Raw genomic sequence first — 22,028 nt, 5'->3', positions numbered from 1 at the left:
GCAGGGACCCACTCCCGGGGGAGACCGGAACAGGTGACAGGGGGGTGGTAGCTGATGCTTTAGAAGGTTGTGGTATTGCCTCAGACACCCTCTTCAGGGCTAAGCATTGGACAAAGACCAGTTCTACCCAGTGTCTGAGTCAAAGTCAGCTGTCATTTTTCTGTGTTGTGGTTGTTTGTGGTAGCCTTGTGGTCTTGTCGCCAGCCGTTTTCATGAACTCCACTCGACCCCCATGCATGCACATCCCAACTCCTGAAACCTTTTCATACACAGCTCTTTAAGGAATTTCTCGTTTCATTTTTTCAAGTGTGCTGTTTTCTCCTGGCCTAGCTCAGCACAGAGCGGAGGAGGAGGAGGAGATCTGTTGTGTTCACACTCAGAGTATGCCAGCTTGCTTCTCCAGGGTGATTCTTCTTTTTATCCTCCTGTAATTTCAAACAGCCTCCCTACTGACCAGAGGAGAGATGGTGACAAAGGTTCCGGGCTAATTGGAAGCGGAGCTAACCCTTGTGACCCAGTGGCGGGAAATGACAGGTGCATCGGTGGCTTTTTCACTTTGCAGAGCAGGTTCTGGTGTCAGCACTTACGGCTTCTGGGAAGCTCTGGGTCTCCTTCTTCCAAAGGCAGGCTCCATGAGACAGAACTGGCATGGGGGGGAAGAGCTGGGATAACAGACGTTGCAGCATCCAAATGTGTTTCGGTGCAAAGTAGACACAAAGTTCATGGCCAGGCCAGAGCCGTCCAGCAGGCCCTCTACACCACCATGCCTGGAGGGGCTTTGGCCATGCCACCCCCATTTGATTCCTCAGTAAAAGACTGCCATTCAGAACATAGCTTAGCAGGTGCGTGTGTGTTTATAAGTTCATGTAAACGTGTGTCCTGTTCCTCTCCTCAAAAGTGGAAACATGCCAAATGTGGCGGACATGTTTACTCCCAGCATTCAAGAGGCAGAGGGCAGGTGAATCTCTGTGACACGGAGGCTAGCCTGGCCTACATGAGTTCCAGGCCAGCTGGGGCTTCAGGAGACCCCGTCTCAAGAAAACAAAAAGGAAACACACATTTCAAGTTCCAGCCTGTTTTTCACACGAGCCATAATGTCAAAATCCCTGTGGTATATGTTTGGTCTGCTATCAAGGCAGGTGTTCACAGGCTAGTCTGAGCTCAGAAATGGATATAAAGCGCTTCCACAAGCACACCTCCACATTTGCAGATAAATTTGCTTTATTTTTCTCTCTTCCTGTCTTCTCTCCTCCTCCCTCCTCCTTCCCTTCTCCCATCCTCTCTGCCTCCTCTTTTCTCCCTCTCCCTCTCTCCACCCCCTTGCATGGTGGTTTTCCCTTAGCCTTTCCCTCAGTGCATGGAGCTCTCCCTTCCCAGTTGCCTCTCTGTGGACAGGTGGCTGCAGCCGCAGCTGTACCACCTGCTCCCTAAGAAAAGGCAGTGAGAAGAGGCCCTAGCCTTGGGCTCATGGGACACCTTACTAGTACCTCAAAATAGGGGACCGTCCTGAGTCCCCGGCCTCCCTCCAGGGTTCAAATGCCTTGGTGTTTGTGGCAGTCTTGGAAGGATGAAGATGATGTGCCCTGCCTTGTCAGGAAACCGGGTAGATCCCAGATGTGTTCCTAACCCACATGGAGGCATTCTTAACTGATTTATGGACTAAGCTTGGCCAGAGCTAGAATATTTCTATTTCCTATATAAGAATTCTAGATTTTATTGGTAGCTGATGACTGCTGGATGAGGAAGAGCGGATCTTCTTAAAAGGAGGTACTCCAGATAGGCTGACTAGATGAACTTGCACTGAGGAACATCTGGGGACATTAATTTGGCATGATAGGCCTTCACACAAATGACAGAATGTGTGAAATCCAGTGGGGATGCTATGGGCTGGTGCCAATGGGAATTAAGATGTTCTGTACGAAATACACAAAGATTCAATAAAAAATTTTTTTAGATTTTAAAAAATATTATTTTTAACAGCATAGGGTAGGGGTTTATTTACAGAAGAGTGGGCGTCCCACAATTACGGCTGTGCTGTTAGGTCCACGCTCAAATACAGATCCTGTGACCTCCCGACAGCTGCACAAAATGGTGAGAGAGGTGCCTCTTGGTGTTCTCAGCTTCTGTATCCTTTGCCCCTCCCCCATGCAGCTAAGGTTGACTGATTGGGTGGGAGGGGCGACTGACTCCCCCCTCAACTCCTTGATGAGTGTGGGAAGGAGGTATGACTATAGCTTGCTGGCATAGTGGTCCGAGGACACTTCCAGTTAACACTCCACCCCTTCCTCCGGCTCTTACATTCTTTCCGCCAACCTCTTCTGCAAAAGTCCCTGAGCTTTGGAGGTGGTGGTAGGTGTGGGTGATCTTTGTCCCGTTGTGGGAAGGCACTGAACTTTTGGGTCTCTGCATCATCTGTTTTCTATGGGCTGTTGACCCATTTCAGTGAGATTCCATCTATACAAACACATAGCTAAACAGTGGCTGCTATAACTTAACCTATGGTGTAACACAAATGCTTGGGCGGTACTTTAGCAGGTGCATCACACCATCTAACAAAGCAATTGCAGTGACTTCCCACTGGGGCCTGTATCCTCCCCTGCCACAGGGGGTTGGTTTGGTCTACAGTACCAGGTGTGTGTTCCACCCCTAGGAGCAGGCATTACATCTAATCAAGAATTTGCTGTTTGTACATACACTAGATGCTCCACTAGTGCACCAGCAGGAACATCTTGTTTGGTATGTTGACAGTGCGACATGCAGGGGCCATCGTTTAGGAGAATTATAGGGGACTGTTCTCCCCGAGTCATCCACGTGTTGCCTTTTGGCACCATGAAAGCCACCCATCCAGTGGCAGGGAGTTTCCAGCTTAGTCCAAGTTTGGTTTCTCCCCCTCCTGTGCTCGTGTCATGCAGTATCTTCAGCAATAGGGTTTTCCATCCACTTCCAGTGTACAACCAGTATTATTGGCAATGGCCTTTATTGTTTTGGGGGACCTCTAGTGTCCCTCAGACCAACAGCTCATAGGGGACAACCCACATCTGGCACTGGGTTTTCATTTAACAACCGTATTGCTTTTGGAAGGGCTTTCCTCCATCCCGGTAGGGTTTCTTCTGTGCTTACGGCTTTTTTTTTTTTACTGTGTGTCTGGAGAATTTTTTCCTCTTTATTCCCACAGCTATTGTACAGACCTCCTCCCCATCCCTTTAACTACCCCCTTTACCAAAGGCCTTGAGGGTGTGTGTTTGTTATTCTTGTGGAATGTTCTAGGGGCGGGGAAAGATTTTGCTGCCATTTATTCTCTCACTAAGGGGTGAGGAAACTTACTTCCTAGAGGAAGCTCTGGAGTTTGGTGATTCTGAGACTGAGCTACGTTTTCATAGCAACCACTGTGGCAGTCTCTTTTTTTTAAATTGTTTAAATGATTTATTATTTTATGTGTATGCATGTATTGCCTGCATGTAGGTAAGTGCACCTGTGTCGTGCAATGCCTGCGGAGGTCAGAAGAGGCTGTCAGATCCCCTGGGACTGGAGTTACGGAGAGTTGTTAGCTGCCATGTGGGTGCTGGGATTCGAACCTGGGTCTTCTACAAGAACAACCAGTGTTCTTAACCACTGAGCCATCTCTCCAGCCCCGTGGCAGTCTCTTTAAAGTGTTTTTAAATTATTGCCTGGTCACTTTGGGTTGTCTGGAAGGGAAGACCTTTCCTTTCTGTCCTAGAGTTGACTTTGGCCAGAGAAATCAACACAAAAATTTAAGATATCTTAAAGGTGAGAAGTACGACAACCATCTGCCCGAGGCCCTCTTCCTGCATGGTGGTCCCCGGGGAACAGGCCAGCTTCCATCAGAAGACAGACCTGCTATTGGCATAGTTCTCACCTTCCTTTATTTCTTAAACAGTGCTCATGTCCCTGATGAGAAATGCTTGAATTTTAAAGTGCTAGTTTATTGGTATGTTTTCTTTTTTTCAATATTTTTTTATTTTATGTGTATGAGTGTATTACCTACATGTATGTAAGTGCACTCTGTCATGCAATGCCTGAGGAGGTTAGAAGAGGGCATCTGATTCCCCTGGAACTGGAGTTACAGACGGTTCTGAGCCATTATGTGGGTGCTGTGACTTGAATTTGGGTCTTTGCTCTTAACTGCTGAGTCACCTTTCCAGCCCTTAGTTTACTGATATATTTTCATAATTATTATGCAAAAGTCTCACTGTGTATCAGTTACTGTTCTGTTGCTGTGATAAAATACCATGGCCAAGGCAACTTATAGAAAGAAGAGTGTTTGGTTTATGGTTCCAGAGGGTTAAGAGTACATCATGGTGGGTGGCATCATGGTGGTTGGCATCATGGTGGGCAGGCATGGTAGGTGGCATCATGATGGGCAGCATCATGGTGGGCAGCAGGGAGCTGAGATCACAGCTTCAGACTGCAAGAGAAGCAGAAGCAGTGAGCCAAAAGTGGATCCGGGCTGTGACCACTCAAAGTCCACCCCTAGTGACGTAGCTCTTCCAGCAAGACTATAAGGTTCCGTGACCTCCCCAAGCACCAGCACCAACTGGGGACCAAGTGTTCACATACACGGGCCCATGGGAGACATGTCTCACTCACACCACCACAGTGGTTTGTTCAACATTGACCACCATATTTACATCAGTGGACTTACTTTGCTTGTTGTAAGTTTTACATATATCCATATATACACATATATATTTGATAGCTATATATATTTAATTTGATATAAAATAAAGTCATATCTGAAACACTATGTGTGCTTTAAAAAACGAAAGTGCCTAACCGTAATGTGACAGTATTAGGAGGTGGCTCTGGAAGTTCAAAGTGGCTGTTTTATACAAAATGAAGTTCCTTTGGCTATTACAGTTTGGGGCCATTACAGGGTCAATAACCCCACCGCCCTGGAACCCACTGCTTCTCAGGCTTGGAAACTCAATGCGCTTTTCTAAAGTTAGGCCAAAGTTTTAGTGGCATACCTTAGTCTCGAACTTTGGTCCAGAAACAGCTCCAGCCATGCCTCCACCTCCGGCACCCGAGCTCCATGCTCAGATCTGAAGCAGAGACAGTGCTGGCCTGGAGACCTGCTCCATAAAGCTGTGCCCATGCTGTTCTCTGGGGTGTTGGTGGTCGTGGGTTTCTGTTGGTGGTGGTGGTTTCTTAGTGTTTTGAGACAAAGTCTCAGGTCACACAGGCTGGCCTTGAACTCAATATGTAGCTGAGGATGAACTTCTGATCCTCCTGCCTCCACCACTCCAGTGCCGGGATTGCAGGTGTACGTGACCTCACCCGGTGTATGCAGTACTGGGGCTGGAACCCAGGACTTCATGCATGCTAGGCAAGCACTCTACCAGCTAAGCTGCATGCCCAGCCCCTGTGCTGTCATTTAGAACAGTGGGTGTTAATGAGCTAGCTCCTCGCATTGGTGGGTTAGTAAGACGGTTCCTTCTCCCTTCCTTTGCTGCAGACACTCTACCAGCTAAGCTGCATGCCCAGCCCCTGTGCTGTCATTTAGAACAGGGGGGGTGTTAATGAGCTAGCTCCTCGCATTGGCGGGTTAGTAAGACGGTTCCTTCTCCCTTCCTTTGCTGCAGGTGCCCCAGAAATGTAGGTTATGGGCTCATTGGGGGGTTATTTTATATTGCTTCCAGGTAAAAGTAGTGTGATTTGTCCCTTAATTCCCTAGTTGCTCCCTCTTTCTCCCCCTCCTTCCCCTTCATTCTTTTCTTTCTTATGAGAGTGGCTTCAGATAGGCTCTCACTCTGTAGCTCAGGCTGGCATGGAATTCACAGGCAATCCTACTGCCTTTTCCTCTCGAGTGCTGGGATTACAGGTATGCACCACCATGTCCAGGTTGCATGGTGCCCGCTTGTGTGATGCCCACTTGCATGGTGCCTGCCAGGTTGTGTGGTACCCCCCAGCTTGCATGATGCCCGGTTGTGTGGTGCCCAGCCTGCATGATGCCCACTTGCATAGTGCCCAGCTTGCCTGCTGTTCTCTTGCGATACTGTGAACCATTTCTTAGACCTGGACACCATCTTTAGGAAATGACTCTTGAGCCATGTGGTGGAGAGTTGAGCCAGACTGCCTGGGTTCTTGCCTGAATCCACTGCATGATAGAGGTAGGATCATGGGCAAAGCAGTGGGCTCAGTGTCTTCGTTTACAGAATGATGTGAGTGGTGAGGTTGTGAACACCAGAGGGCACGAGTAAAGCCCTCACACAGACCTGGGCGAGGATGAGGCTGTGTCCCCTGTTAGTGCTTTTGAGACTGGGGGCAGCAGGCAGGCAGGTTGCAGCAAGACAGGGAAGTCTCAGATGCTAGCTGGAAGTTGTTGGTGGTTTACAAACATTATACTGGTTGCATGAGGCCGTTTTCTTGCAGGTGTACGCCGTACTTTGGGTGTGATCCCCACGGTCCACTACTCCCTGATTCCCTGTGTGTCCCCTCCCCCACCCCCCGCATTCTCCTGGAGATTTTCACCTCACTCTTATAGAGCATACTCACATGTAGTTTTATGTATTTATATACAATCTAGGAACCAAAAATGAGAGAAAACATATAGTATTTGTGTTTCTGAGCATGACTTGCTTAATATGATTATCTCCAGCTGCATCTGTTTTCCTGCAAATACATAACTTTCTTCTTCATGTCTGAAAAATCTATGCTGTTTACATAAATCACATTTTCAGGTCTGGGTCACCATCTGACTCCCTGACCTCATGGCCTGACTCCCTGGAGAAGGTCAGGCCACCCACTGGAAACTGGTGGATACTGGATGCATCTGCTGGAGGTCTGCTTGCTTGGCAGGTGGCCCCAAAGCCCCCCGTGGGGTCATTGTGCATGTGACCATCCCTAGGTCAGTTCCACGGCTGAGCTATTGTGGTAGCTCTGCGATGAATACTGATGTGCCAGTATCTCTGTGATGTGGCGCTTGGAGTCCTGAAGATCAGGAGTAGGGCAGCCGGGACATGTGGTAGTTCCCTTTCCAGTGGTTTTATTTGTGTGTATGTGTATGTATATGTGTGCATGCACACACACAGGTGCATACACATGTGGAGGTTAGAGGACAACTTACAGGAGACAGGGCATTGGACTGCTGGCAAGCACCTTTACCTGCTGAGCCGTCCCACCAGCTCTCTCTCTAACTTATGAGAAACCTCTATACTGATGTCCGTGGAGGCTGGACTAGTTTGTGCTCCCGTCACTGCTGTTGGATCCCCTTTGGTTCAGATCCTGACCAGCAGTTGTTGTTATTCTCTTTCTGAAATTTGATTTACAATTTTTATTTTATTTTATGTGTATGAGTGTACTGTCGGCATGCATGTAAGTGCGCCATGCTGTGCAGTGCCCGTGGAGGTCAGAAGAGGATGGCAGATCCCCTGGGACTGAAGTTACAGACAGTTGTTAGCTGCCGTGTGGTTGCTGGGAATTGAACCTGGGTTCTCTGCAAGAGCAGCCGGTGCTCTTATTTGCTGAGCCATCTCTCTAGTCCGTTACTTTTTTCTTAATGGCTGTCATTCTAACTGGGATGAGACAGAATCTCAGTATAGTTTTAATTAGCATTTCTTTGATGGCTCGTGAGACAGAACACTTTTCATGTCTACTCACCATTTGCACTTCATCTTTTAGAAGATTCGGGGGGATTATTTATTTGTATGAGTGTTTTGCCTGCATGCATATAAATGCTCCATGTGACTGCAATACCAGTGGAGGCCAGAAGTGGGCACTGTATACCCCAGAGATGGAGTTAAGGACAGTTGTTAGCCACAATGCGGGTGTTGGGAACTAAACTCCAGTTGTCTGCAGGAGCAGTAAGTGCTCATAACCATTGAGCCATCTCTCTAACCCTCTCTCTGCTTCTTTGGAGCCTGGTCTGTTCATTTCGTTAGCCCACTTATCGACTGTGTTTGATTTCTTGTTATTTAGTGCTTTGGGTTATTCATAAATTCTAGACGCTAACCTTCTGTCAGGTACGTAGCTAGCAGTTTTTCTCCCATTCTGTCTCTTCACCTGCTGGTTTCCTTTGCTGTGCAGAGGCTTTTTAAACCCATGAAATCCCATTTGTCAGCTGTTTCACTATTTTCTGAGTGACTAGGGTTGTATTCAGAAAGTCCGTGCCATGCCAATAGCCTGGTGTGTTTGCCCCTGCTGGCAATTCCCAGTCAGTGTGCTCTGAGGCCTGGCCCATGTGTCGGCCCTGCTGACCTTCAAGCCTTTTCTCTCCTCATCTCCTGTCCCCATGGTCAGCTTCTCCATGGGGGAAATACTCCTGAGCTCCCTTTCACCTGGAAGCTCTCACCTAGAAGCTGGTTTCTTAACCTTTAGAGATATAGGCCCATGTGTCGGCCCTGCTGACCTTCAAGCCTTTTCTCTCCTCATCTCCTGCTTCTCCATGGGGGAAATACTCCTGAGCTCCCTTTCACCTGGAAGCTTTCACCTAGAAGCTGGTTTCTTAACCTTTAGAGATATAGGTTGAGAGCCACCCCAGTCCTATATGTGCCAGTGTACAAATGGGTATAAGAAGTGGTCTTGGGCCTGGAGAGGCGGCTCAGTGGATAAGAGCACTGACTGCTTTTGCAGAGGACCCAGGTTCGATTCCCAGCACCTACAGTGTGGCTACAAACTGTCCTTAACTCCGGTTCCAGGGGAATCTGAAGCCCTCTTCTGACCTCCGCAGCATTGCACGACATGGGTGCACTCACTTACATGTAGGCAATATACTCATACACATAAAATAAAAATAATAAAAGAAGTGGTCTCGGTTAAGGATAGGTGCAATTTTGATTTTGAAGTTCCAGGGTTGACTTCTCGTGGTTCTGCAACAGCAGAGTGGGCTGGGTGGTCGCTAGGGGAACAGGTTGGGTGATAGGTCAGGCTAAGAGAGCTCACAGGTCTTGGGGCACAAGGATCCTAGTAATCCAAGCAGGTCTGAGTGCAAGGCAGGTCTGGGAAAGCTCCCAGCATCTCACAAGGGTCCTGACAGAGCTGAGACGGCAGGCGCAAGGAGCTGTGGGAGTGGGGGTGCACAGTGGATTGGGAAGCCCCCCACCCCCCAGAGCATCCACGGGACCTGGGAGAGCTGAGATCACCGAGACAAGGAGATCTGGAAAAGATCCCCGATTTGGGGGTCCTCAAGGGTCCCAATGAAGCAGAGATGGCAGACATAAGGAGGTGTGGGAAATGCTGTGTGCACCATTGTAAAGAAATCAGATTGCAACTCTCTCTTAGAGCCCATACTTACCCTGTAGTCTCTGTCTCTGTCTCTTTAGGTCTCCCTCTCTCCCTCCCTCCCACCCTTCCTCTGTCGGTCCCCCCCTCCAATCAGCACCTTTCTGTTTTTTCTAAATCCAACTTTGTATCATATTTGACCCGTTCTGTTCACTTCTTTGTCAAAGCCATGAATCCCGTGTTGCCTGGCTGTGGTCTCTGAGAACAACTTCCGGTGCAGCTGCCGTTGGCACTCGACTTAAAGAGAAGACTGTGATCCCAGTCAGGAGCTCTGGTCCATGAGATGCTGGACGCATGCAAAGTGACCAGAGGAGGCTTTGGGGCCGCCTGCCAAGCAAGCATACCTCTAGCAGACACCCCCAGTATCCCCCAGTTTTCTATGGGTAGACTGACCTTCTCCAGGGAGTCAAGGCCATGGGGTCAGCGGATCAGATGGCGACCCAGACCTGAGGCACTATCCCACACTTCCCTTTGCCCTATGAGGCTTGAGACGCAGAAATTGGGTCAAATAGCAGCAAGAGAGGCGATTTGCATGAAGAGAAGGGGGTCTGGGACAGACAGCAAGGATCTTCGAGGATCTTCAGAAACGCCTGGAAGCTCTCGAGCCTGCTTTAGGGTGAAGCCACTTGGTGTACTGGGAGGAGCTAAGACCCGAAGGATGCTGACCTCCCTACCTACACAGGTGAGTTGGATGTCCCCTCCTGCCTCCTGTCAGCTGCGCTCCACACCTGAGCCATGGCTAGTGTCCTGCCCCACACATCATGCACTGCATGTGCGCTAATAACAAATTTTAAAACTTTAAATGCCCTTCCTTAGAAGGACCTTTCCAGGCCACCGAGAGAGAGAGAGAGAGAGAGAGAGAGAGAGAGAGAGAGAGCGCCCAGGCTGGCTTTGAACTCCTGATCCTCTTGCCTCTGCCCCTGAAGTGCTGGGATTACAGACTTGCACACCCTTTCCTGCTAGTCCTTCAATACCAACATCCAGGGAACAGACCCCTTATCCTTGCACAAATCACCCTTCTTCGGTGTTTGTTTGCAGAGGCCTCCAGCCTGGCTATGAGAAGCAAAGAGACAGAACTCTATATTGTTGCTAACTGGGGCATGAGAGGGCAATTCCACAGACATCCAGAGCCTCACTTAAACAGAGTTTCAAAGCCTCCCAAAATATTAAAGCTATTTATATATGGATTTCTGTTTCAGAAGCTTCTCCTGTCCCCATTCCCCAAGTCACAGAGGCCAGAAGCCAGGGGATGACCCTCGAGCTGGGAAAAGCTTGAAGGCCTGAACCCAGAGGGCTTCCACTAGCCCAGAGTAGCTTCATGGAGTTCATAACCCTCATGTAAACTTTGAAGCTAGAACTCCTTCTGCCTGTGAGAACTGCACCCCGCTATCTGCTGCTCATCAGGCTCTGGTCAGCCCTGAGGACAAACGGGAAGTCACCACCGCCACTTCCTGGAGACTTACTGTGTGCCAGGCACTGTGCCAGGCCCTCGTCACAAATTCAGTCCTCCCTCCAGTCTGCAGAGCCCAGTATTCCTAAGAGCGTCAGCAGCAACCCAAGTACCTTTATCTTCACTTCGCTGGGATGCCTTGTTCTGAAAGCTCTGTCACTGATACACTCTTTGGAGGGGATGAGGCCCAGTTAACACGTCAGATTAGCCATCTCCAGGAAGGAAGGGCTTTTGGTAACATGAGACAGTTACATGTGATGGTGCTTTGAGTGGTTAGGAGCCAGCCATGAGAAGACTCCGGGAAGGGGCTCCCGATAGGAAGAGCAGAAGTACAGAGCTCTGCTGGTGGTGGTGGAGACAGGGTCAGGAAGTCTGGGCTGCCAGAGCCACGGGTGTCAGAGGAGCTGGCCAGATCACATCCATGTGTCTGTCCACCCTTGCCCATAAACTATTCCTTTTTTTTTTTTCTCACTATGCAGCTCAGGCTGGCCTTGAACTTGTGATTCTCCTGCCTCAGTCTCTCAAGTGCTAGGGTTACAGGCCTGTATCATCATGCTTGGGTTTAGCTGTTCTGTTTTTTAGAGACTCTGTAGGGCTGTGCTGGGCAATTGACTGACTCACCAGAGGCCTTCTACTTACTTGGCCCCCGTAACAGAAATGGAAGGTAATGGGATTTCTACCCATGAGTCTTAGGTGAGGTAATGCCACCTGTTTTATTAGGAGGAATTTGAGGCTTATCCTGCATCTTCCAAGCCTGTCTGATGGGGTCAGTGGATAGCCCATCTCCAGGTCATTCAGGTTAGAATCTCTGAGAAAGGGGCCAAACCAGCTGTAAACCACTGTTAGAAGAGAGACACAGTGGCTTTCAAGAAGGACGGAGAGCCTAACACGACAGCAGGTGTAATGACGTAAGTACGTGAAAATGCTGTCATGAAACCCAGTTTGCGTGGTGACCAAAAATTATTTTTAAAAGACTGAAAAACAGTGAAAGAGAAACTGGAACCTTCTATTAATATTTCTTACCTGTTGGAGAAGGTCCCATGAGAACTTCCATGATCAGAGCTCTGGACGCAGCTGCTTTAGTTTTGTCTTCTGTCCTGTCTCATTAGAACACTGGCCAGTTACATGAGCTTATGACCCCACTGCCGGCTTTGTTTGGAAGGCCCCTCTGCTGGCCTCCTTCCAATGTTTGCCACCCCATCCTACCCCAAACTGCACTACTATGGTGACCATCTCCTTCCTCATCCTGGAAGAAACTCGGATCAAGAGTCAGTACCTCTGTGATGCGTTTTAAAAATCCCTACCCTCACGTGAAAGGGGAGTTGATTCTTAAGTCCTTAAACTGGGTTTGACTCCTGGTTTTCAGGATAGGAGCCTAAGCAAGTTGCCTTGAATTTCAATTCAACATTTTGAAATTTAGTTTCTTATACCTAGGATGTCGGTCCATGTTGCATGTTGAAAGAGAATCCTTCATTTCTCGTTTTGGAAACTCACGTGTACAGTGTGAAACCTTGAAGACAGGGCTAGTGTCCACCCCCCAAAGCTAAAGGTAAGCATGGTCAGCATCCGTTATAAAAGGCAGAGTTTTCTGGAGCTCAGGGTTCCTCTCCTGGCACACAGCTTGTTGTTAAGAGAGAGAGACCCTGTGGGAAGTGGCACTTGGGGAACTTGTACAAAAATCTGATCCTTGACCACACGTTGTCATTAGGGAAAATAAGCCCACACATGTCAAATCTTCCAATAACATCCATGACACTTCTGAGCTGAGGGCTGGGTAAAGTATCAGGCTTTTCGCCGACCACAGGTCGTATTCATCAAGAGTTATGTTTCCACTTTTATACTTCACAGCGCCTTCATTTTCCAGAACGTAACCTTGGTAAGCAGGAGCCTAGGCCTAGGAAATGCCCACTAGGACTGACGGGCAACATAACTGAAAATCAGCGGTCAGACTTTCTGCCCTGGGGTTGAGTGACATGTTCATCTGGGAAGAGCTTCCATGAACTCACAGTCATGGGGCAAACGAAAGCCATGAGTCAGTGTGTTTACAGATTCTGCTTTGGGGGCATCAGGAGGGTGTGCTGCGGCATCAGGAGGGTGGGCTGCAGCATCAGGAGGGTGTGCTGCGGCATCAGGAGGGTGTGCTGCGGCATCAGGAGGGTGGGCTGCGGCATCAGGAGGGTGGGCTGCGGCATCAGGAGGGTGGGCTGCAGCATCAGGAGGGTGGGCTGTGGCATCAGGAGGGTGGGCTGTGGCAAAGCAGAGGAATCTCCACTCTGGATTCAGGTGCTATCAAGTTCCTAGCACAGGCCTAGGGGAGGGGAGGTCCAGGCCTCATACACGTTCCAGGAATTTATCTAGAGAGAGGACGTCAGCTCAGATACAGACGTTGATAGTAAATTGTTATGAGGGAGAACTATAGAAAGCCCAAGACAGTTTTGACTGTTGATCTGTAGCACTTTGTCTCTCCATAATCATAATCTCATCAGCCAGGATTAGTCTGCAGGCTCTTCAGTACAGATGTGGTTTCTTCATAGAAAAGACAACCCTGTGGTAATCCTTATGGCCCAGAGCCCTCCACCTTTGCACTGGGTCCAGGACAGACTCCCCCAAATACAGTCTTGCTCAGCCCTTTTCTCTTCCCTACATGGCTCTCCATCTTCTCTCCCTATGGATCTCACTCCAAAAGTCTCCCTCATTAAATAGCCCAAATCCCTGGATTTGGTTCTGCTTCTAGGGAACCCAGCTTGAACATACATCATCCTTCCTCAAAGTGGTCCGGGGCAGTCTCTGAGGATGCTAATCCTCAGCCTGTCTTAGAGGTGCAGCATTACATGCACACAGACATGGGCAGGAGGGTCTGATTATTCATTCATTGGCAGATCCCCCACCATGTATCTGGGGGAGGCAGGGTTACACTGGTGTCCTCCCACTGGGGTGGGAGTCACTTATAGAAAACAGAAGGGAGGTCTCTTCAAGACCGTGGGTACCCTGAGCTGCCCCCCACTGAATGCTGTGGAGATCTGCTCAGGAACTGTGCAGGCGGTGGAAGATGGGGAAGAGGGAGAATCTCTTCACTAACCTCTGGTCACCATGGCAACAACAGTATATTAAGCAGGACAACTGATCAGAGTCAGAGTCGTGTGGGGTTTTTAATAGATTAAGACACGCTGGAATCCAGTCCTCTGTAATTCTGTGATTCTGGAATAGACAAGAGGGAGAGGGAATCTGCACCCTAATTGGACACTCAGCCACAGGATGATGTAAACAGAGGGGTGGACGGGGGCACCCCAGTTCCCCACTCTGACTCAAGCATGCTTTGTTTGTGTATGTGCATGCATGTATGTGTATATATTTGTCTCTGTGCACGTGTATGTATGTGTGCACATGTGTGTATGTGCATGCATATGTATGTGTGTATTTGTCTCTGTATGTGTGTATGTATATGTGTACCTGTGTATGTGTATATGTATACATGTATGCATGTTCATATGTGTATCTGCATGCATGTATCTGTGCATCCATGTATGTGTGTATATACAAGTACATTGTATATGTGTACATGTGCATATGTATATATTTGTATGTGTATATGTGCATGTGTATGAACATGTGTGTATATATGTGTGTATGTGTGTGCACCTGTGTGTATGTGTGTGGTGTGCATGAGTGTGGTGCTGGGGATCAAACCTACGGCTCATACATGTTAGGCAAGTGCTGGGGCAGTGAGCTTGTATCCTAGCCCTTTCTCGATACTTTGTTTTGAGGTAGGTTCTCAACTGAGTTACCCAGGCTGATGTCGGCCTCACTCTGTAGCCCGGCAGGCCTTGACAGTTTAGTGCTCCTGTCTCAGCTTCCCAAGCAGCTGGAAAGGCAGGCCCGGCTGGGGTCTTCAGTGCACGCCTTCAGAAACAGCTGGACGAGCCCAAGCAGGAGCAAGTGGGGGAGCAGGAGGCAGGGTTAGCCGTTCCGCTGTCATCAGAGGGGCTCACCAGTCAGCAAGTGTGAGGGTGTGCTCAGTACTGGACAGGGACCTGTGGTCAGCTGAATCATGCTGCCCAAAGATGCCCCTATCCTAACCCCAGGAATCTAGGACTTTTCTGTCTTCTGTGACAAAAGGCACCTTGCAGATGTGATTAGGGATCTTTGATGGGTCTAATGACCCGAGGTCAGGACCATTAGATGACCATCAGTGAATGACCAGAGTGTTAGGTAACTGCCTGTTACTGTGACAAAATACCTCAGGCAATCAGTTTGTTAAGAAGAAGGTTTCATTTTGGTTTGCGGTTTCAGCATTTTCAGTCCACGGTTAGTTGGCCTGTTGCTTTGGGGTCTGAGGTAAGGCAGAATATCATGGAGGGAACATGTACTAGAGGAACTTTTTATCTCACAGCAGGAGGGAAGCCGGTAGGGGGAGGAACTCTAATTCCCAGTTAGGACATGACCCAGTGACCTACCTTCCTTCCACTGGGCCCATCTCCTGAAGGTTTCCCCTCTTCCCAGTAGCACCACAGACTGGCAACCAAGCTTTCTTAACACACGGAGCTGTGGCGGACACTCCAGCTCCAAACTATAGCAATCAAATTCTCTAAGCTCTGCCTGACCCCTAAAAACAGGACAGGCCCCTTGCACCAAGTAAGTCTGTGACAGATCGGGGAAGAGATGCTTAGGCACAGGGGAAGGGCCTGGACCCTAAGGGAAGCACAGTCCTCAAGAACACATCTCTCTCTGTCTCTGTCTCTCTCTTCTCTCTTTCTAAGGCAGTGAAAATGATGGGCAAAGAGGAACATGAGCTTCAGGTCTTTTAAAGACAGCAGCCATGGAGAAAGATCTCCAACAGCGTCTCCAGCTAATACACAGTGTACAGGAAAACAGAACAGTAAACAAGAGATATGTGACCAGCACTCACCAATAGTCCATCAGACATCAATGTCTAAATCCAGAGTTTCTGTAGAGTAGTAGATACTTACATTCTGAAATTTCACTGTAAAACCAACAACAATTTCTGTGTAGCTGTTTACTCCGCATTTACGTTGTGTTGAGTATTCTAAGTAATCTGCGAATGGTTTAAAGTATATAAGACACGTGTGGTTGACATACACATAATATGTGACCTTGTCTGAGGGACTCAAGCAAAGGGGAACAAAGCCCAGACCCAGCAGGGTGACTGCAGGGACCGCATGTCTCTGGATCTGTCTTTCCTCTCTGTCCTCTCTCAGCTATCCCAGGATCATGGAAACAACCTCAGCTTGTCCTCTGTCCTCCAGGCTCGCTACCCCCAGCTCCACCCTCTACCTGCTTTCCACACCCTGCGCTCTTCAGTCTCCTAGATGAAAATGTGGCTCCTCACAAAAGCATGAGCTGTTCACTGAGTGGACCAGAAGCTCCTTAGGGGAGGGGGAGCTAGAGATGGCTACTAGTTGAGGAAGTTGAAAGAGGAATCCCTAACTAGGAAGGGGTTAGAGGGCAAGCCTCAAAAGGGCACGGACACTCTGCACTCCACCCTCTACCCACCCTCCTCATTTCTTCTGTTTAGCTGCTTATTATTTGTAGTGTTTATAACAAACCAGTCGTGTCACTAAAGCATTTCCTCAAGTTCTATGAGGCTCTGGTAAATGATCAAACACAAGAAGGTGTCGTGGGAACCCCAAGTTCATAGCCAGTTAATAAGAAGAAATAGAGGCCCAGATCGCCAATTAGCATCCGAGGTGGTTTTGAGGGATGGAGCCTTCCGTCATCGACTCACGAAGACCCTGCTTTCGCCGTTTCTCGCACCTCCCGTCGTGACCTGGTGGCCAACAGGTCTCGAACTTAGAGAGAGAGTGCATGGTGGAAATTGAAAGGGACGGACCGGGCAGCTGACAGCGGTCAGACGCCAGCTCTGGTAGCAGAGACCCACGGCAACGCGGAGAGCCAGGGGCCGAACAGCAGACCCGCTGCACTCCAGCGACGTGTGCGAGACCGGCATCACACCCAGCAGCTGGCGCCCCGAGATCCCCGCACCCCCATAGGTGTGCAGGCATATTTAGTGACAGCATGATTTCCAGACCTAATGAGTCTATCCAGAGAAGCCCACGGGGCTCAGGAGCGCTCCCAAATGTAGCAGGGAGCCAAGAGACGCCCATGAGAGGAAAACAGGCCCCAGGGGGGTATGGCCGCTTCAGGTTGTAGATTTTAAATAGTGGAAATGCAAAGCACCCGTAGTTACCGGGCTCCCACACCCACACTCAGGACAACTGTTTTCCAGGATTGTATAGCCAGTGCAGGTGCAGGGCCCAATGAACATGAGACCAGCTGTGTCCTGATGAAGGTCCCCAGACCTTTCACCTAGAAGTCCATTCAAGCTCAGATTCGGGGAGAAGTCCCCAGAATTCATTTATTTCTCAGACCGGAAAGGAATTTGAAGGCAACCAATGAAAAGACGCTGTCCTGGCTGGCGGCCCACCTGCATGCGGGGCATTTTCTGCAGCGGAGAGCAGGTAAAGCTGCTCTGCACCGGCCACACAGGGAGTGAGGCCAGAGGCAGGAGTGCAGGGCCCAGCTCAGCCACTGAGTGGCGAGTCTCAGGGCTCTTGGTTGTCACACTGATGATGGTGACCTCAGCCTCAAAACGCTTGCTGAGAATTGTTCTGCAGGGGACACGGTTTGCCGTGGAAGTGTCCAAGCTGGTGGCTGAGGCCCACAGCTGCTGGTCTATCTTGTCACAAACGTTTGCCACGTCATGCCTGAAAGGGCTCTTTGAATTGAGTCCTACAAGAACCCCAAGCGGTGATTTAGCGGAAGCAAACACTTGTTAAGGAGCCAGTACAGGGTGTTTATTGTATGGGTGCTGGCAGTCCTCATGGTGGCCCGGAGCCGAAGACCCGAAGTCAGAAGATCTAGGTCTCTGCCACCACGTCGCCTAAGTTGCTTGTCTACCCAAGTCACAGCTCTCTGTCCTATAAAACGGTAGTAGCAAGGGTCACCACTTCACAGGGCGCCTGTGAAAATGACATGGTGATCGCGTCTGCGGAGTGCTCAGCAGAGTCAACCTCGCCTATCACCACGGGAACAACCTTCGAGCCACAGCAGCAACCGTGATGGGAGGGGCACCAGTTTATCTGCCTGCAGCCCCGCTCTGGGAAAAAGACGCTGGCTGGAATTGACCCTTGGCCCACAAACAAGATGGAGCAAATTAAGAGTGTGTGGAAGAGGAAACGGTCATCCCCACCGCAGCCCAGGCTCAAGTAGAGGCAAACCAGCGGTGAGTCCAGGTGGTTCAGTCCTCCACCTGGTGTTGGCTCTGAGGAGAAGACAGTCCTAGACAGCGAGGGACCTTCGCTCCATTTTGCCTCTTCACCCTATCACTTATGATGAGACCTCGCATGCCTTCTCACTCCCTGAGACACCAGAGCCACCGCTCCACCCTGGGATGCCCAGTCTCGTGTGTGTACTGGTGAGAGAATGTGAAGATGCCAGGACGCAGTCTGAATGTGAGGACCCCAGGACGCAGTCTGAATGTGAGGACCCCAGGACGCAGTCTGAATGTGAGGACCCCAGGACACAGTCGCTTTCCTGGCCCACATCGTTCTTGGTTTCAGTCTGCAGCCCCATGTGTTTCCCTCTCTTATAGTTATGTCCTCTGTTGTCAATAAAGTATTTTCTGGTCAAACAAAACAAAATAAACGCAAAGAAAAAAAAAAAAACCCAAAAAGGAGTCAACTGGACCCAGTGCGTGAAACACCTGGTTGCAAGCATTAAGAACAAGACTTCCATACAGCTGGTCATCCACTGGCTGGCATTTTCTTGGTTCTGGTCTTAACTCTCTCCCCTCTGCCTCTTGCCCCTGGGTCACTCTTCCCAGGCCAGATCCTGTTCTGACAGATGCATCCATAGCAAGGGAGACTTCATTAAACCACAATGGGCCAGCTGCAGTAGGCAGTTACAGTTTCCAGATGGCTCAAGGGTAAGCCAGCACCCCAAATTACAACCAAACCAGATTTCCTCGGGTTCCCAGAACTCTCCAGAACTCATTGCATCCAAAAGCTTGTGTTGTCCTTCCTCCACACTAATCAGTCTTAGGCAGGAAAAGCAGATGAATGACCAATTCGAAGAGGACCATCCCACCAGGGGATGCTTGTCTCTCTGCTCCCACAAGCCCCTCGTTACCCTCCCCGACCCAGGTTCAACAGCTCAGATGCCTCTCTTCTTGTCCTTCCTGTTAGCTAAAGTTCAGAGGGGCCCAAGCAAGTCCCAGTTCTCTTCAGCTTCCTTTCTTCCTGCTAGGGGAGGGATCACTCAGGTAGTCAACAACTGGGATGACTTGTGCACATGTCCCGGGCAGGAGCTCTATGCAAGGAAGAGGCAGCTTGTACTCGGCATAAAGTTACTGCGGTTCTAGAATCCTTGTGGCTTCTCTGTGTCCCCCTTCTAATATCCAGCACAGGGGACACTGTCTGGTTAAGCCTTGGAGTCAGCCTACTTGGCTCTGACAATCCTCATCTGGGTGATATCCAAGAAGTTGCCTGACCTCTCTGTGCCTGCTTCTTCATCTGTATAACGGGGATACTCACATGCTTGGCGGAGTTGTGAGGATTGACGGTGTTCCTTTCAGTAACCCAAGGAACTGCCTCAGAGTCACTGCTGCATACAGGTCACGTCATACCAGGTGTGCTCTGTCTTCCCATGTGATTAGCAATAATCACCAGGGCCACTGTCCTAGAAAGCGTCAGTTGTCAACTTGACATCCCTGGGAAGAGGGACCCTCAGCTGAGGCGTTCCCTCCATCAGAGTGGCCTGTGACCATGTCTGTGAGGCATTTTCTTTTTGCTAATCGGTGTAGGAGGGCCCAGCCCACTGTGGGCAGTGCCATCCCTGGGCAGGTGGGCCTGGGCTGTATAGGACAGGTAACTGAGCAAGCCAGAAAAGCAGGCCAGTAAGCAGTGTTCCTCCATGGTCTCTGCTTAGGTTCCTGCCTCCAGGTTCCTGCCTTGTCCTCCCTTGATGAAGGACTGTAACTTATATGCCAGATAAACCCTTTCCTCCCCTAACTTGCTTTTGGTCATGGTGTTTATCACAGCAACAGAAAGCAAACCAGGATGGGCATCAACAAAGAGGAACACTGGGGAACCCCAAGACCCCTGACCATTTCCACCTTATCTTGTAGGAGAAAAGAGTGACACACAGAACAGGTGCCCAGAGGGCTAAAAAAGGTGAGGCAGGTGAGTTCCAGAGCATGCAGGAGGAAGATGAGAGGTAAGACTGGAGCTGAGGGCCATCTCAGGGCAGAACAGCTGAAATGTGAGTGACTATTGGACGGGTTCTATGGTGAGACGAACATTTGGAAGTTTTGTGTAGCGGTGGGCAGCCTGCATGTTGGGGGTCAGGCTAAGCAGAAGCTCTGAACTCTGTTACATTTCTCATGTCTCTGATCAAGTACCAGGGAAGAAGCAACCTGAGGAGGGAGAAAAGTTTACTTTGACTTACAGCTCAAGACTTACAGTTCATCATGAGAGGGAAGGCATGGCATCTGTGGTTATAAGTACAGGAAAGCTGGGGTGGGTGAGCCAGGGCTGGACACCCCGTGTCATTGTCTGGGGTTGATTGTGACAGACGTGCAGTCTGAGTTCTATCTTTATTTTAAAATGTGTGTGTGTGTATGTGTGTACATGCACACATGCATAGGCATGCTATCCTCATGGAAGTCAGAGGACACCTACTGGAATTGGTTCTCTCCATCCATCTTTATGTGGGTTCTGGAGGTCAAACCCTGGTCGTCAGGCTTGGGGGCAGGTGCCCTTACCTGATAAGCCATCTTGCTGGTCTGGGTTCTTTAAAATTTTTTTGTCTGTTTATTGTAATTTTTGTTTTGTTTTATTTTGAAATAGAGTCTCACTCTGCAGCCCTGGAACTTGCTATGTAGACCAGGCTAGCCTTGAACTCACAGAGATCTGCCTCTGTCTGCCTCCTGAGTGCTGGGATTTAAATGCGTGCACCACCACATCCAGCTCCAGGTTCTATTTAATATATGATCTGGCATTTGTCTGTTCATATATCCACATTCTCTCATTATTAATTCATAATAGAACTTAAGATATATAATTTTATGGATACTGTTATTAAATATTGACTCTAACAGGATGATTAACAGAGTGATTGACAGGTTAACTAGTACTTATAAATCTTGGAAGAAGACAGAAAAAATACATATTAAGTTCTTGAAACTATAGAACTGTGATACAGATTGATCAGATGTGACAGAAATCAGGCTTGGTATATTTTGTGTTAGGTAGCAAGTGCAAACTGGCTTTCATCTGACAGGAATGATTTTTTTTAAATCTTTTTAAGACAGGGTCTCCCTGTAACCCCAGCTGGCCTGGAATTCACTATGTAAACCAGGCTGGCCTTGACCTCACAGAGATGTGCCTGCCTCTGCCTCCTGAGTGCTGGGATTAAAGGTGTGGGACACCACACCTGGCTAGACAGAATGATTTTCTAAAGCTTAAGAATCAAGGATGTCAGGGTTGCACTTACTGCCTCAGGCCTCAGCATTTTATTCAGTTGCTATCATTCCTTGGTAGAGGCCCATTGACATCTGTGCCACCCAACTCCACCTCTGTATTTCCTTCCTTCTTTCCTTCCTCCTCCTCCTCTTTTGAGCCTGGAATCACTATATAGCCCAGGTTGGCCTTGAACTCATGACCCTCCTGTCTTCACCTCCCAAGTGCTGGGATGACAGAGTACACCACACCTGGCTCACCTGGCTTTACGACAAGCTTAGCCATTCTCCACACTTCTGGTCTAGAACAGTTGCACTTTGTGACAAAAGAGAGCAGAGCAAAGTCAGTGCAAGACCAAGAGGCAGGCCACTTGTTACCTCATAAGGCTGGGCACTCGGTTGATGGAAAGGGAACGAGAGACACGCTGCCTCGGCAATGGTGGTGACACATGAGATGAACTCTGATCAGTCATGGCCACAGAGCATTTTAGCACTTACCCCCAGGGCTGTTTCAGGAGAGCAATCGCCCAGAACACGGCAATAGATAAAAACAGGGCAGGACTCTGAGGACGAGCAGCAGAGACCCTGTCTAAGCAGTGAACCAGGGTTACCGGAATGTCTGTGATGGTCCAATATTTTTGTTCCTAGGTAACCAAAGCCTGGCTTGGTGACACAGGTCTATAATCCCAGCTACTCGAGAGCTGAGGCAGGAGGATTGCGAGTTCAAGGCCTGCCTGGGTTGCAGAGCTGATGGAACAGATGCACACGACACTTGGAGCCTCTGCCTTTAGCTTTCCAGGCTGTGCCTCTCCTGGTGCACCATGAGGCCTGTCTTCCCATGTGTCAGCAGGATGCTGGGCAGAG

The sequence above is a fragment of the Nannospalax galili genome, unplaced genomic scaffold (genome assembly GCF_000622305.1).
Source record: "Nannospalax galili isolate Female #2095 unplaced genomic scaffold, S.galili_v1.0 scaffold469, whole genome shotgun sequence".
NCBI classification, from domain to species: domain Eukaryota; kingdom Metazoa; phylum Chordata; class Mammalia; order Rodentia; family Spalacidae; genus Nannospalax; species Nannospalax galili.
Note: the sequence above shows the minus strand (reverse complement) of the source record.